Genomic DNA, 15,169 nt, shown 5'->3' on the forward strand with positions numbered 1-15,169 from the left:
GCACTTACACTACTAGGTGGTATAATGGTATTAAACACTGTAGATCTATACACAGGAGAACTATAGCTTCAACCAAGTACACACTCCTAGTACGTTAGGCTGTGGGTGTTGGCATCCCTCTCTGGTCTGTTGGAGATATTTATAGTTATTACCCAGAAAGCTCTAAGGCCCAGGCCAAGACACACACACACACACACACACACACACACTTGCACACAATACACACAGCTTGGCATGTTAATTCCTTGCAAATGCAGCGATTAGCAATTCACATAGGTTATGATATCATTAGCCGTACCTGCCATGGCAGAGAGAGACGGCTGCACCATCACACCCATTACACATCCTCAAATAGCTCCCAATGAAGAAGCTTTACAAACAGCCACCTATTAGCTTTCCATTAGTCATTCAGTTAACTGACTCCTTCATTTCATTAAGAGAGGCATGCAATGGCCATTTGCATCTCTGAGAGGGATGGTGATAGGAGTGGTTCATAGATGGACTGGGAGTGGGCAGGGTAAGGTGTTTGGGCCTCGTCGTTAGGGATTCTATAGGATAGCAGAGGGGTGTCAGAGGGAAGAGGGCAGTCTGGGGTCATTGAAGATGATGCTGTATCTCTCATTAGCACAGTATGAGCAGCCTACATACCGGGGAGGGGATTCTAACAACAGTGGTTCCCTTAGGGCTTAGACCAGCGATTCTCAACTCATTTGGGTTGTGGGAGGTTTTGAATGGGTCTCGCGCAGGATGTCTGAGCAAAAAATGAAATATAAATGAAAAAGATTGTCCAGTCTGAACTTAACCAATTTAAACCAGGTAGAAAGTGTGTAGAAATTATAATGAACTTACATTTTAAAATAATCTCTGAACAAATTGTCTTCAATGACAGCATTTTCAATATAGAGCTATTAGCAGCGGTATTTGGGTCTCAAACCAGTGAGTTTATTAACATTCTTCAAAATTCCTGTTTTCAACATATTTATTAACATTCTGTCCATGTAATTATTAACAATGAAAGAGGTGAAAATGTTGTTTCCTTTTCATATAATTGATAGATGTACCGTAATTTCTGGACTATTAAGCGCATCTGAATATAAGCCGCACCCACTGAATTAAAAAAATATATGTATTTTGTACATAAATAAGTCGCACATGTCTATAAGCCGCAGGTGTCTACCGGTACATTGAAACAAATTAACTTTACACAGCCTTTAAACGAAACACGGCTTGTAACAAAAATGAATAGGCTTTTAAACGAAACACGGCTTGTAACAAAAATAAATAGGCTTTTAAACGAAACACGGCTTGTAACAAAAATATAAAAAAATAGCAGTAAACAGTAGCCTACCAAGAAAGTGATTGGTCACTATCTTCCTCCTCCTGTGCACTGAAACCACTGAAGTCATCTCCTTCGGTGTCGGAGTTGAATAGCCTCAGAATTGCTTCATCCGATGTTGGATCGTTTTCATTGTCGCTCTCATCACTTTCATCCGGAGGCAAATTCCCCGCTGAGCTCATGCTGCCCTCTTCAACACGCAGCAGTCCAGTCTTTCGAAACCCGTTGAAGATAGTGGATTTTTTGACAATGCTCCACGCTGTCAGGACCCACTGGCAGACTTGACCATAAGTTGCTCTTCGCATGCGGCCCGTTTTAGTGAAGGCTTTCTCCCCACTTGTCATCCAAGCCTCCCACTGAACATGTCAGTTCCTCACGCTGCTGTTTCCAACGTCTTATCATCGACTCATTAAGGCCAAGCTCCCGTGCAGCAGCTCTATTTCCTTTTCCAACAGCCAGATCGATGGCCTTCAACTTAAAAGCTGCATCATATGCATTTCTCCGTGCCTTTGCCATGATGAGGGTGACAAAATGACTACCGTAATCAGAATGATGGGAAGTTTTGAGTGCGCTTTCTTGTGAAAGCGGGAAAAATCCATAAATTAGCCGCGTCATTGTATAAGCCGCGAGGTTCAAAGCGTGGGAAAAAGGAAGTGGCTTATAGTCCGGAAATTACGGTACTATCAATAGAGCATTCAAAATTGTTTCCCATGTTATATTTTGGATATTCTTTTTCACGATGCGAATATTGGCTCGTAACTGAGACAACCTGGTTCAATTTGGGTCCCGAGGCAAAACCAACTGTGAACAACTGGCTTAGACCAACTCATCTTTACTGCTTGTTCAGAGAGAGAGAGAGAGAGAGAGAGAGAGAGTGAGCGGTGCAGTCAAGCAAATTTAAGAGGGCATTTTAAGGCTGGCTTAGGCAGGTCTGTGTGTGTGTGTGATTTCTCCTCCACAATCACTAGATGTAACAGTGTAACCACAGCCCCATCATCTGTCAGCCTGACCGACAGGTTCATTTCAGCACAGCTCCCAGCAGACTGCATGGCCCTCTATGATGGACTGAGCTGATTCAGGAGAACATAAGAATGAAAACATCTATCAATGGGTGTTCCCCCACAATTGTCAAATATATGGTCATAGGCACCCACAGGCGATGTTGGGCACCCCCAAGACTCAATGTATAATTGGAACTATGAGCTTCAGAGCGCAGAGCCAGGGTGGAGATCCCTATGGGTCTACAACGTTAGGCACAGGTGTTTGGTGGCACCATAAATGGGGAGTACGGACTCGTGGTTCCATAGGAAGCATTGGCTCCGTTCCAGCCATTATTATGAGCCGTCATCCCCAAAGCAGCCTCCACTGGCGTTTGGCTATGATGGAGTAGAGAGGTGTAAGTGGGGGAAACAGCAGGGGGCTCACATCACTGTTAGACCTTTACAGTTCCTTCATTATTGAAGCTCTGGAAAGAAGGAGTATAGCTGCTGGCTAGGAGATACACACACGCACACACACACAAGTACATACTGAGACAGCTGTGCATGCATACACATGAGTGTTGTGCATGCACACACAGATCATAAGCAAATTTACACACAAAAGCACAAACACACACAGACACAAACACACACGTCACAAACAGTGAGAAAGGCTGTGTTTAACTTCCTCCTCCAGAGCAGGACAGAGCAGAGGGAGACAGGGGCCTGTGCGAAGGGATGGCTGTGTGGGGGGCGAGGAAGAGACAGGGAGGATGAAAAACCATCCCAGAAACACAGGCAGGGGCACGGGAGGGAAAGGATTTTCAAATTTCCTCTATCACATAATTTAGACAAAAGGATTTTCACAAATTTCAAAACATAGGCATATTCCTTGCTTGAGAACTGATATATGAACCAGCATTGCCTGGATGAAATATACAAAATAGTATGATTTATGCATGCAAATTAGCAATTGGTGGGTTCATTGCCATGCTATAGTTCTCCATAATAAGAGGTTAAATCAGGAGAAGGCAGGTTTCTAGCAGCAAAAAAAGCAGACATCAGTGCTGCAACTGAGCAATTGCACCCGAACATAGGCAGAAAATATTTTTGCTATCTCAGATTGTTCTGGCAATTCTCACATACAAATGGGGCAGAAAAAGGATTTAGACAGCCACCAATTGTGCAAGTTCTCCCACTTAAAAAGATGAGAAAGGCCTGTAATTTTCATCATAGGTACACTTCAACTATGACAGACAAAATTAGAAAAAAATATCCAGAAAATCACATTGCAGGATTTTTTAATGAATTTATTTGCAAATTATGGTGGAAAATAAGTATTTGGTCAATAACAAAAGTTTATCTCAATAGTTTGTTATATACCCTTTGTTGGCAATGACAGAGGTCAAACATTTTCTGTAAGTCTTCACAAGGTTTTCACAACACTGTTGCTGGTATTTTGGCCCATTCCTCCATGCACATCTCCTCTCGAGCAGTGATGTTTTGGGGCTGTTGCTGGGCAACACGGACTTTCAACTCCCTCCAAAGATTTTCTATGGGGTTGAGATCTGGAGACTGGCTAGGCCACACCAGGACCTTGAAATGCTTCTTACAGGGTACAAATCTCTCCTTCTGCCCCTGAACCAGGCAGTTCCCCGGTAGGCCGTCCTTGTAAATAAGAATTTGTTCTTAACTGACTTGCCTTGTTAAATAAAGGTTACACACATACTCCACATTTGAGATAACACTATAAGAAGTATAATGACACAGATACAGATGTTGTCTGTATCATGTACAGATCATAAGGTCTTACAGGAGGCATGTATAGGTCTAAAAAAGGGCCAGAAATTGCCAATTTTCTAGAAAATGGTTTGTGGTACAAATGTTAAAGCTTCCTCCCAATTAAGTTTCTATTTGAGAATTGACAGAACAATCAGATCGTTGGGAAAAAAATTCCGCCTAAGCTGGCTTGGAATCGCCCAACTATGGCCACACACATTCAACTGAGGACAACAGACAGACGTGTAGTTCTGTTCTGAGCAGGAATGTTAAGAAAGTCTATAAATAAAATGAATGATCCACGCCACAACACAAAGCATTTCATACTGACAACTCAGCAGACAGGACAGTCTTGAGGTGAGGGCATACAAAATAACAGCAGCTTTGAGGCAGCATAGCAAGAGCAACCATGTGATTCAACATTCCACAGAGATTGATTTAATTTATATGAAGGCCAAATGCCACAGACCAATAGGCCAGTGAAAACATTGAAACCTGCAGCCTAGTACTTGCACTGAGCAGCAGAGGATTGAGTTATATAGGAAGGAATTCACAGGATTCTTCCAACATATTCACCTCAGTCATCCAAGCAGGACGTATGCCTACAACATTCTGAGAGAAAAGAGCAACCCTCCATTTTGTACTTTGAAATGTTAAAACATTAACTTAATGGTGGCAGCAGTCTCTGTAAACATGAGTCATAGTGTGCATGGTTAGTGACAGTAGGCCAACTGCATGTGTTGTAGACTAGAGGTATAAAACAAAACTTTATCCAGGGCAGACAGAGGATAGTATTAGCCTACATGTTGTCCCTTTCCACAGAGTCAGTGTAATGTTGTGAAATAAAGTGTTTCTCTGTGTAAACAAACCCTTGACTCAGGGCCCAGCGCCATGGAAACCAGTGAACATACCCGGCTAGGAACCAGCAGCTACCTGACAAACCTGTCTGATCGCTTTGAGACTCCTGTGTGAAAAATTACAAACTAACTAACTATCTCACACACACACACACACACACACACACACACACACACACACACACACACACAAAAGCAACTGTCATCTCCGTGGAATAGTTAAGCTAACACAAACACAAACCAACAAGTGTTCCTTAGACATAAAGGCAAAAGAGGCACACTGTGTGAAGTATAGCCGACACATAAAGCACAATTAGCCAGAAGATCCGACCTGCTTACTTATAGCTGCACTAGGGTCGGACAGCACGACCGTGTAGATCAGGACACCGTGGAGCCGGCTTGGAAAATGTACTTCAATCCAGGGGTGAGAAACGAGTTGTATTCCTAGTTGTGCTATTATCCCAACTGTTACAAGATTGAATAACTGCTACTTTTCCGGAACGCTTCCCTTTCCTCCTCATGCTACGTAGCAGAAGCCACGTGCGTTGAGCAACAAAGGATAGTCAGCCTACGTCGTCGCGCTATTATAATGTCAAAATAAAAGTTGTGTGGGAAATGGCTTTGTATATGTCAAACTCTCCCAAAACTATGGCTGTACCATAATATAATTAATTGGTTATAATTTATTGATAATTGGCTATGTCAATGTTGTTAACAAAGGCAAAATTGTTGGAACAAAGAAATAAATTATTGAAAGACAAACAACAACTTTCTAGTGTGTGGCTGTTTATTGCCTTTGTTAATCCACCCTTGACAGCAATGACATGGACTACCAATTAATTATTGTACTTCAGAAAAGCATCCATAGTTTTGGTAAAGTTTGACCTATGGTCCTTTCAAAACAACTTGGAACTCTAGAAAGATGCCCGAGTTTCCGACTTGGAATTCCAGTTGGATGACCACTCAAAAAAACATTTCTGAGTTCCCAGTTGTCTTGAACGCAGTGAATTCTGAAATGTCAGAATTTCCAGTGTTTTTGGATGTGGCAATATACTAAACCATTCCCCACCCGCAACTTTTATTTTTTTGTTTGTTATCTATTTATTTACTAAAATTTTACCCCCTTTTCTCCCCAATTTCGTGGTATCCAGTTGTTAGTAGTTATTATCTTGTCTCATCGCTACAACTCCCGTACGGGCTTGGGAGAGACGACGGTCGAAAGCGATGCATCCCCCGAAACACAACCCAACCACGCCGCACTGCTTCTTAGCGCAGCGCGCATCCAACCCGGAAGCCAGCCGCACCAATATGTCGGAGGAAACACCGTGCACCTAGCGACCTGGTTAGCGCGCACTGCGCCCGGCCCGACACAGGAGTTACTGGTGCGCGATGAGACAAGGATATCCCAACCGGCCAAACCCTCCGTAACCCGGAACGCTAGGCCAATTGTACGTCGCCCCATGGACCTCCCGGGTCGCGTCCGGCTGCGACAGAACCTGGGCGCGAACCCAGAGTCTCTGGTGGCACAGCTAGCACTGCGATGCAGTGCCCTAGACCACTGCGCCACCCATGAGGCCCACCGCAACTGTTATTTTGACATTTCCGCAGCTCGATGACGTAGTTTGCACGGAGCCCGATTGGCTGACTATCGTTTGATGATCAACTTACATTCTAGCGCCATTTCAAAATGGCTGATGTGGCTTCTGCTACCTAGCATGGGGACGAAAAGGGCAGCTTTCCAGAAAAACTAGCAGTCGTTCAAACTTCCCGGTGTAACAGTTGGGTAAATGGGACAATTTTGAGTGCACTGCATTTCTCACCCCTGTATTGAGGTAGGTTTTCTAAGCCATATATCACGCTAGCTCCCCAGTGTCTTGATCTACACAGTCATGCTGTCCGACCCTAGCACAGCTGTAAGCAAGCGGGCCGGTTCTGCTGACTAAAAGCATAATGTCATGATCCACAATCCAAATGCCTTTCCCCTATTCCCCCTGCCGTATTTAGTGCTGGGTTCCCTATTTAGAGCTAAACTAAGTTTAACTGAATGAGAGCCTCTGAAAGTCCCATTAGAGTCCCTGTAGAGTAGACTGTGTAAATCTGTTCTCCACTTTCTCTCCCCAGAGACAGACTATGCTAGGCAGGCTAGCGTTCAGCGGGCTGTCTGGTGGTTGAGCTGAGTTCATTCCTGTTAGCAAGTGAAAGGTTAACCTGACTGCAGCTCAAGGAAGAGGTTATGTTGGGTTGTGTCACCCCTCACATTCCTCTCACACAAAACCTCATGTTAGCACTGAACCCGCTGGCTATCGCACGCTCCTCTCCAAACCCCTAGCCAGCCAACATAGTCAAAGCTATTTAATCCCCTGTGAGCGGGGGAGAGAGAGAAAAAAATGCAGAATAAAAGAGAATGGGTTTTTATTCAGACCTACTGTGCAGTTTGGGGCTGGCAAGGCTCCCACATGCTCCTCACAGTCTAGGCTAAATCCAAGTACAACTCTCTCACCCCTCCCTCTACAAACTAGCCACCCATTTCCTCCTCTAGTGTCCCCCCACAGCCCGCCCCTTCCGTCCACAGCAAAGACCGCCCCACTTTAAATAGAGTTGACTTCCTGTTCACCTTTGACCCTCCCCCCACTAGATCCCACCCACTCCTGGCAGGCCTCCACTACCAGCAGGCAGATGAGGCCGGATGACTGGGGGAACAGAGAGAGACAGTCATAAAGAGAGAAATAGGCAGTCAGAAAGAGAGAGAGGCAGTCAGAAAGAGCTAGGGAGAGAAAGAGGCTATGTGCACACTGCCCACAACATGAGGTAGAAACTGAGCTGCACTTCCTAACCTCCTGCCAAATGTATGACCATACATACTTTTCCCTCAGATTACACAGACCTAAAAATAATTTGAAAACAAATACATTTTTGATAAACTCCCATATCTATTGGGTGAAATGCCACAGTTTACAATCACAGCGGCAAGATTTACATTTACATTTAAGTCATTTAGCAGACGAAGATTTGTGACCTGTTGCCACAAGAAAAGGGCAACCAGTGAAGAATAAACACTATTGTAAATACAACCTAGATTTATGTTTATTTATTTTCCCTTTTGTACTTTAACTATTTGCACATTATTACAACACTGTATATAGAGATAATATGACATTTAAAATGTATTTTTTCTTTTGGAACTTTTGGAGTGTAATGTTTACTGCCAATTTGTTATTGATAATTTCACTTTTGATTATTATCTATTTCACTTGCTTCAGCAATGTAAACATATGTTTCCCATGCCAATAAAGCCCCTTAAATTGAACATTGAATTGAGAGATCAAGAGAGACTGATAGACCTACAGACCAGAGAGAGAGCCAGCTGCAGCCAGAGAAACAGCCAATCATATCTCAGCCTCATGGAGGGCAGGTTTCCCTGGCAGGAACCCCTCCCCCTTCGGAGAGTAGAGCAGTGACTTGGTGTCAGGTTTCAAGGCTGACTGCAGCACTCTCTGCCTGGCTGGCTGGGAGTTACATAAACTTCACCCAGGAAGGTCAGGAAGCAACAAAGACAGCAATTCAGTGGGGGCCCACAGCCACAGACACCCTCAGCTGAGTCGGCCTCACATACCCCAACCACCACCACCACCACCACTCTAGTTTCAATGCCCCCAGAGGCCAGAGGAGGGGGTGAGGGGAGAGTCACAGAATAAACCTAAACCACTGATGCACTGAGTCAGACAGGAGGCACCTGCTGTACTGCACAGCAGCTCATCATCATGTTTTGCTTTTTTCCCCTCACACTACACCGCTGATTCAAATAATCAAAGCTTGATGATGACTTGGTTATTTGAATCAGCGGTGTAGTGCTGGGGGCAAAAACCAAAACATGATGATGACTTGGTTATTTGAATCAGCGGTGTAGTGCTGGGGGCAAAAACCAAAACATGATGATGACTTGGTTATTTGAATCAGCGGTGTAGTGCTGGGGGCAAAAACCAAAACATGATGAGGACTTGGTTATTTGAATCAGCGGTGTAGTACTGGGGGCAAAAACCAAAACATGATGATGACTTGGTTATTTGAATCAGCGGTGTAGTGCTGGGGGCAAAAACCAAAACATGATGATGACTTGGTTATTTGAATCAGCGGTGTAGTGCTGGGGGCAAAAACCAAAACATGATGATGACTTGGTTATTTGAATCAGCGGTGTAGTACTGGGGGCAAAAACCAAAACATGATGATGACTTGGTTATTTGAATCAGCGGTGTAGTGCTGGGGGCAAAAACCAAAACATGATGATGACTTGGTTATTTGAATCAGCGGTGTAGTACTGGGGGCAAAAACCAAAACATGATGATGACTTGGTTATTTGAATCAGCGGTGTAGTGCTGGGGGCAAAAACCAAAACATGCACCCGGGCAGTGGCCAGGACCGAGTTTGTGAAACCCTGGTCTATAAAATTGTCTCTATTTAGAAAAATACTGAATCAGGTTATTACTACCCTAAAGGGTTGTGCCTGTCCCATCGATAACCCTATGGCAGTGTGCTGTACATAGGCACACTGAGTACATCTTCGAACAGACCAAGCAAAGACTAATTCAAATTGCCTTGGTATGACCATATCCAACCAGGCCCTTTCATATCCAGCTCCAACACCCTTTATCATACTGCTGTCTTCACAATGACTGGGAACAAAGGCCCTCTGTCTAGAAGTCACTCTCTGTGTGACTAACAGTGAACAGAACCAGTCCATGTCACAGCCAAGCACTAGCTCCAAAGGTCTAGGCCTACAACTGGCTGGAGACTAGGGATGGGTGGTATACCATATTTTATTATTTATACCGGTATTAATGCACGGACCGTTTTGGGTTTTTACTTTACCTTGTAAAGCTATATATTATCGTTTGGTTTGTTAAATATGTTACACCACTCCGCCGCGTGTAATAATGGCAGTTTACTCCGTTTGCTACTTGAGTCATTTCTCTCCCTCTCTCCTTCCACACACACCAAGCCCCACATCTTGTCACTCAAGCAGAACAGTTTTTTGCGCTACCACGAGTCACAACAACCACTTGCAGTGACAGTCTGCATATATCTTACTGTCTGCAAACAGCTAGTTTCTCTTTTCTTAGCAAGTTGTGGCTAAAATAAATTATGTTAGCTGCTAATACTAATTGCTAGTTAGTTGGCTAGTTAGCCAGCTAAATGTACTTAGTCAGAGCAAACGTAGCTAGAAAGCGAGCTAATACAGCCTGATTGATACCAGTGCTGGTGTAGGCCTACATCAGCACATTGTTTGTGCAACGGTGTATTCTAAATCAGAGAAGAATTGGTAAAGCAGGAATATTTTAGCTATAGCAAAGCTACAGTAAGATAAAACATTTAATGTAACATTAATTGGGGTCCACTAGGAAACAATGACCAACACTTTTTTTTTTTTTACCTTAATTTTACTAGGCAAGTCAGTTAAGAACAATTTCTTATTTTCAATGACAGCCTAGGAACAGTGGGTTGACTGCCTGTTCAGGGGCAGAATGACAGATTTTGTACCTTGTCAGCTCAGGGATTTGAACTTGCAACCTTTCGGTTACTAGTCCAATGCGCTAACCACTAGTCTACACTGCCGCCCCAGGGGTTCCTCCCATGTGTCACAATAACCACTCCCTGGCTTTTTCATTTGTTATGTCAAACAACACTGTTTTCAAAGTGCCCACTACATTCCAACATTCAAAAATCTCAAATATCGTCAAAAATGTGAAACATATTGTGAAATGATATTTTGGCCATATCGCCCAGCCCTACTTTACAGTACAGGGGTGAAAAAACATATTATCCATTAGTAGTAATAATGTGCAATGCAAAACATTTGCTTGCTATCTCGGCAAGAGGACCAGAGCAGCATTGATCATGGCTGGGCCTCAAGAACAAGACAGAATCCATCCAGGTCTCCATCATTAAAGACAGACGGAAATCCTAATTAGCCACATGCAGTGCAGGCTAGGGACAGACACAGTGATTCATTTGTCAATCGGGAGGTGCCGGAACAAAATGTGAGCGCGAGAGGGTGGTGATCCAGGGACCTCTGAGGTACCAGAACGCATTACAGAAAGAAGAAAATCACTTATAGTAAAGCATTGCATGCATATCACCACATTTGCGTAGTGGTATAGATCAGTAGAGTAGAGGCACTTACAGAAAGTTGCACACATGGATAACATTTTTAGTGGCCTAGGATCTGGGAATAAAATGTACTTTTATAAACACATTTCATGCAATTCTACATCATTTTACGTGACTGGAGATTTTGGCAGAATCTTTTTAATGCCTCATTCAAAACATGGGAACTCGGGATTGGGAAATCTCTGACTTCCGACTTCAGTATGTTCAAGACAACTGGGAACTTGGGGAAAAAAACAAGCTCCGAATGGAAAAATTTGATTTGAAAGGTCATCCAACTCGGAATTCCAAGTTGGGAACTCAGGCCTCTTTCTAGAGCTCCGACTTTCCGACCTGAAAAAGTCATGATTTGACTTAGTTTTTCCCCAGAGTTCCCAGTTGTCATGAAAGCACCATAATACCGCACAAATGACGGAAATTACAGGCTACTTTGACACTGACAAACTGAAATTAATAAAAATGACCTTGTCTTGAATCTATCAAGAGTCCAGGCCTAGGTGTGTGGAGACACATATTGTAGGTTACAATGTGAGAAAGAAATTATAGTCCTAAAAATGCTTTCCCGTTTCACTGACTCACCCAATGATGCGCAGCTCACTGGCTGGTGATGGCCGATGCGCTCGTGCCAAAAGCCTCTCTCTCTTGTTTTACTTTGTAAACATTAGGTCTATTTGGAGTCTTCTCTTTTCAGCAGTAGCCATTTGCTTTCCAATCTGTGTTTTCCAGCGATTCTATTTGAAGTATTGCAAAAGGCATTTTTTTGTCTGCATGCTGTTTATTAACTGACCGATTTCCCGCACGTTCAAACTGTAGGCTATGCCTTGTTATTGGGCTACATATCACAGTTAGGCACATTTTTTTTAAAGACGCTCATGTTCCTCTGTGGCTAAATGATATGCTCTCATGGTGTACTAGGCTATTCTGAATTATTTCATTTCTTTCTGAACAGACAGCAGTAACTCTATAACTTTGGCAAATGTATTTAAATGTATCGCGTGCTGCAGCTCCTCCAGAACCCTTCGCACGGCTATGCTTCTATAAGGAAATAAATGATGAAGTGCAACACTGGAGAGATCAGCGGTGCAGACTCATTCATGTATATCAGAGCAGAGAGGGAGAGAGATCATAAAAGTGAATCTCGCTCCAGTTCTGTGGGAGACACAGGCGCGCATCTCACACAGGCACAGCCACGCTTTGGTCTCAAACATGGGTTACAATTTTGCACAAACCATAAGCCCAACCCAAATCAGGCCCGGGCTGGGGGATGGGGGGTAGGATAACTAACGAAGAGACAACTTGAATTAACTTTGATAGCTTTTATTCAAATTTTTACATTGCAAAAAGTGAAAATAATTTTTCATCCCACAAGAGGTACCGGATCCGGACAAATATGTCCCGGAACGAAATGTCCGGCACCTCTCCTTTTTGGACTGTTTCGTTGGATTATCGGTTTGCATATTAATCGCTGGACAAACACAGGGCCATGGGGTGAGACAGGGCCAGACACAAGACCAGGGAGTGAGACTGGGCCAGAGAAAGGGAGTGAGACAGGGCCAGACACAGGACCAGTAGTGAGACAGGGCCAGACACAGGGAGTGAGACAGGGCCAGAGACGGGACCAGGGAGTGAGACAGGGCCAGACACAGGGAGTGAGACAGGGCCAGAGAGTGAGACAGGGCCAGACACAGGGCCAGACAGAGGGAGTGAGACAGGGCCAGAGACGGGACCAGGGAGTGAGACAGGGCCAGAGACGGGACCAGGGAGTGAGACAGGGCCAGAGACGGGAGCAGGGAGTGAGACAGGGCCAGAGACAGGCAGTGAGACTAGGACAGGGGGGTGGGCACCACTCTATCCCCTGATGCCCTGCCTGTTCAGCAAACACACTATCTGTTGGCTCTTCACACACCAGTGGATATGAATAGAGTAGTCTACCCATAAGCATCAACACATGGGTGGATGTTGACACAGACTGTAGGGAAGCTGGGCCTGTTCGCTGGTGTTCCATGTCCCATTTCAATTAGCGGATGGACAAATTGGATAAATTGGCTGCTGGGTCAAAACACCAGTCTGTGCTTGAGTATTTCTACTTGCACATCGTCATCTATCACTCCAGAGTTAATGCTAAATTGTAATAATTTCACCTCTATGGCCTATTTATTGCCTTACTTCCCTAATCTTACTACATTTGCACACACTATTCATAGAATTTTCTATTTTTTTTCTAATGGGTTATTGTCTGTACGTTTATTTATTGGCCAGTTGTAAATGAGAACTTGTTCTCAACTGGCCTACCTGGTTAAATAAAGGTCAAATAAAATAAAAATTCAGCCTACCTGTTAGTCTAAGTGGTAGAGTTGAGAGAAGCAGAGCTATGCTGTAGAGACGGGGTAAAGACCTAGCGACTTTGGGAATCACCACTCACCAGAGTAGCTGTGTGTGTGTGTGTGTGTGTGTGTGTGCACTTGTTTACAGTTTACAGAGAGAGTTCTGATGAGTGTTGAGCTGCATGTGCCAGCACCAGGGCCATGGAAGGGAACTGACACACTGTGCTGCTGCTGATCAGACATGGGTTCAAACACCATTTGAAGTCTTTAGCCTGCCTGGAGTTCCAGATGGGTGGGGTTAGTAGTTTTGGGACTATTCTATTGGTTCCATTAATCAAGCAAAGTTTAAGTATTTGACATAATATCAAATAGTATTTGAACCCAGGTCTGACATACAGTACAGACTGCTGCTGATGGTCCTCTTTGCCTGGCTGTCTGCGTCACTGTGGAGCCAGGCTAAGAGAGGTGTGTGGATGGATGTTGCTATGCTACTGGCCAGCTCTGCCCCAGGATCCGCCTTGTGCCTGTCAGAGCCAGAGCAGCACACTAATGCACTCTCTACCTCTCTCTGTGTCTGTCATTAGCCTCACTCCTCTCTTGCTCTCTCCTTCCCAAGCTGTCCCTCACTCATTCTCTCTGTCCATCTCTATACCCTCTCACACTCACTCACTCCATCTCTATCCACTCTCCCTCTCCCTCCCTCTGTCCATCTCTATCCTCTCTCCCCCCCTCTTTCTCTCTCACTCAAAGACACACACACGGAGAAAACCACAACAGCAACCACCCCCACACTCTATCTAGCCATGTAGTGAGTGCAGTGCGCAGCAGCAAGACAGACAGAGTCAGGCAGTGTCTCTAGCCTCTAGCCTGCCCTGACCCACATCTATAGCCTTGAGTAAGCTTAGTTACTGTAAGTCCTGGAGACACTGCTGCCACTATTAATCAGGCCCTGGGACACAGCTAGGCTACTGTAATTACCTGTTGTCTGTCTATGTCCCAAAATGGCACCCTATTCTCTATTTAGTGCACTACTTTTGACCAGGGCTTTGGTCAAATATAGGGAAAAGGGTGTCATTTGGGACACAATACTGGAAGGATAGCTAGAATAGGCTGTATTATTATAATTTAAAGGAGGGCTGAGCCTCCTTCCCCTCCCTCACTCCCTCCCTCACTCCACCTGATTGCAGGTGCACCAAATATGCTCATGCTCTTCTAGGGCTAGTTAAACATTACATTGGTGGGTGGCTGGCGGGCGTCTGGCTGCTGAGAGGAGTGAAAGCATGGCAAGGCTCTCTCTAGTCTCTCTGTCAGTGCAAGAGATGTATCCATTAACGTAGCTGTCACAAATACATGTCTCACTGTCAATTCTTAACATTAATTTCCAACATAGTTGGAACTGAATAGATAAAACAACCTGGATAACCAGATCTAGATTTAAAATGGGAATGAAATGAGAAATCATTTGATATTTGACAATTCACTTCATCAATCCCCTCCTGCCCATGTGGTCAAGGGGAAGGACAACTATTAGCACCAACAACCACAACTATTCTATACATCTGCAATGTGTATTTCTTCCCCTGTAGTAATACATTAAAGCTGCAAAATGTAACTTTTTGAATGACCTGACCAAATTCACATAGAAATGTGACATATATCTGTCATTCTCAATGAAAGCAAGAAGTCGTAGATCTGTTCTATGTGGGCTATTTCTAAGTTTCATTTTTGCGT

The 15,169-nt window shown here is 44.2% G+C and overlaps 1 protein-coding gene across 9 annotated transcripts in view; it reads right to left on the reverse strand.

The window, feature by feature from the left end:
* The window catches only part of LOC135551064 (chromodomain-helicase-DNA-binding protein 9-like), a 121,352-nt gene that overhangs the window by 93,058 nt on the left and 13,125 nt on the right, over nucleotides 1-15,169 (reverse strand). The window contains exon 1 of one of the 9 annotated variants that reach the window (XM_064982513.1): nucleotides 7,375-7,459. The exons of 7 other annotated variants lie outside the window; for them this stretch is intronic. The gene's annotated coding sequence lies outside the window, so the exon portion shown is untranslated. Of the gene's footprint in view, nucleotides 1-5,291; nucleotides 5,487-7,374; nucleotides 7,460-15,169 lie in introns of those variants that run through there. One more of the 9 variants, XM_064982530.1, reaches the window with a different exon arrangement.

Source organism: Oncorhynchus masou, chromosome 1 (assembly GCF_036934945.1).
Source record: "Oncorhynchus masou masou isolate Uvic2021 chromosome 1, UVic_Omas_1.1, whole genome shotgun sequence".
NCBI lineage: Eukaryota > Metazoa > Chordata > Actinopteri > Salmoniformes > Salmonidae > Oncorhynchus > Oncorhynchus masou.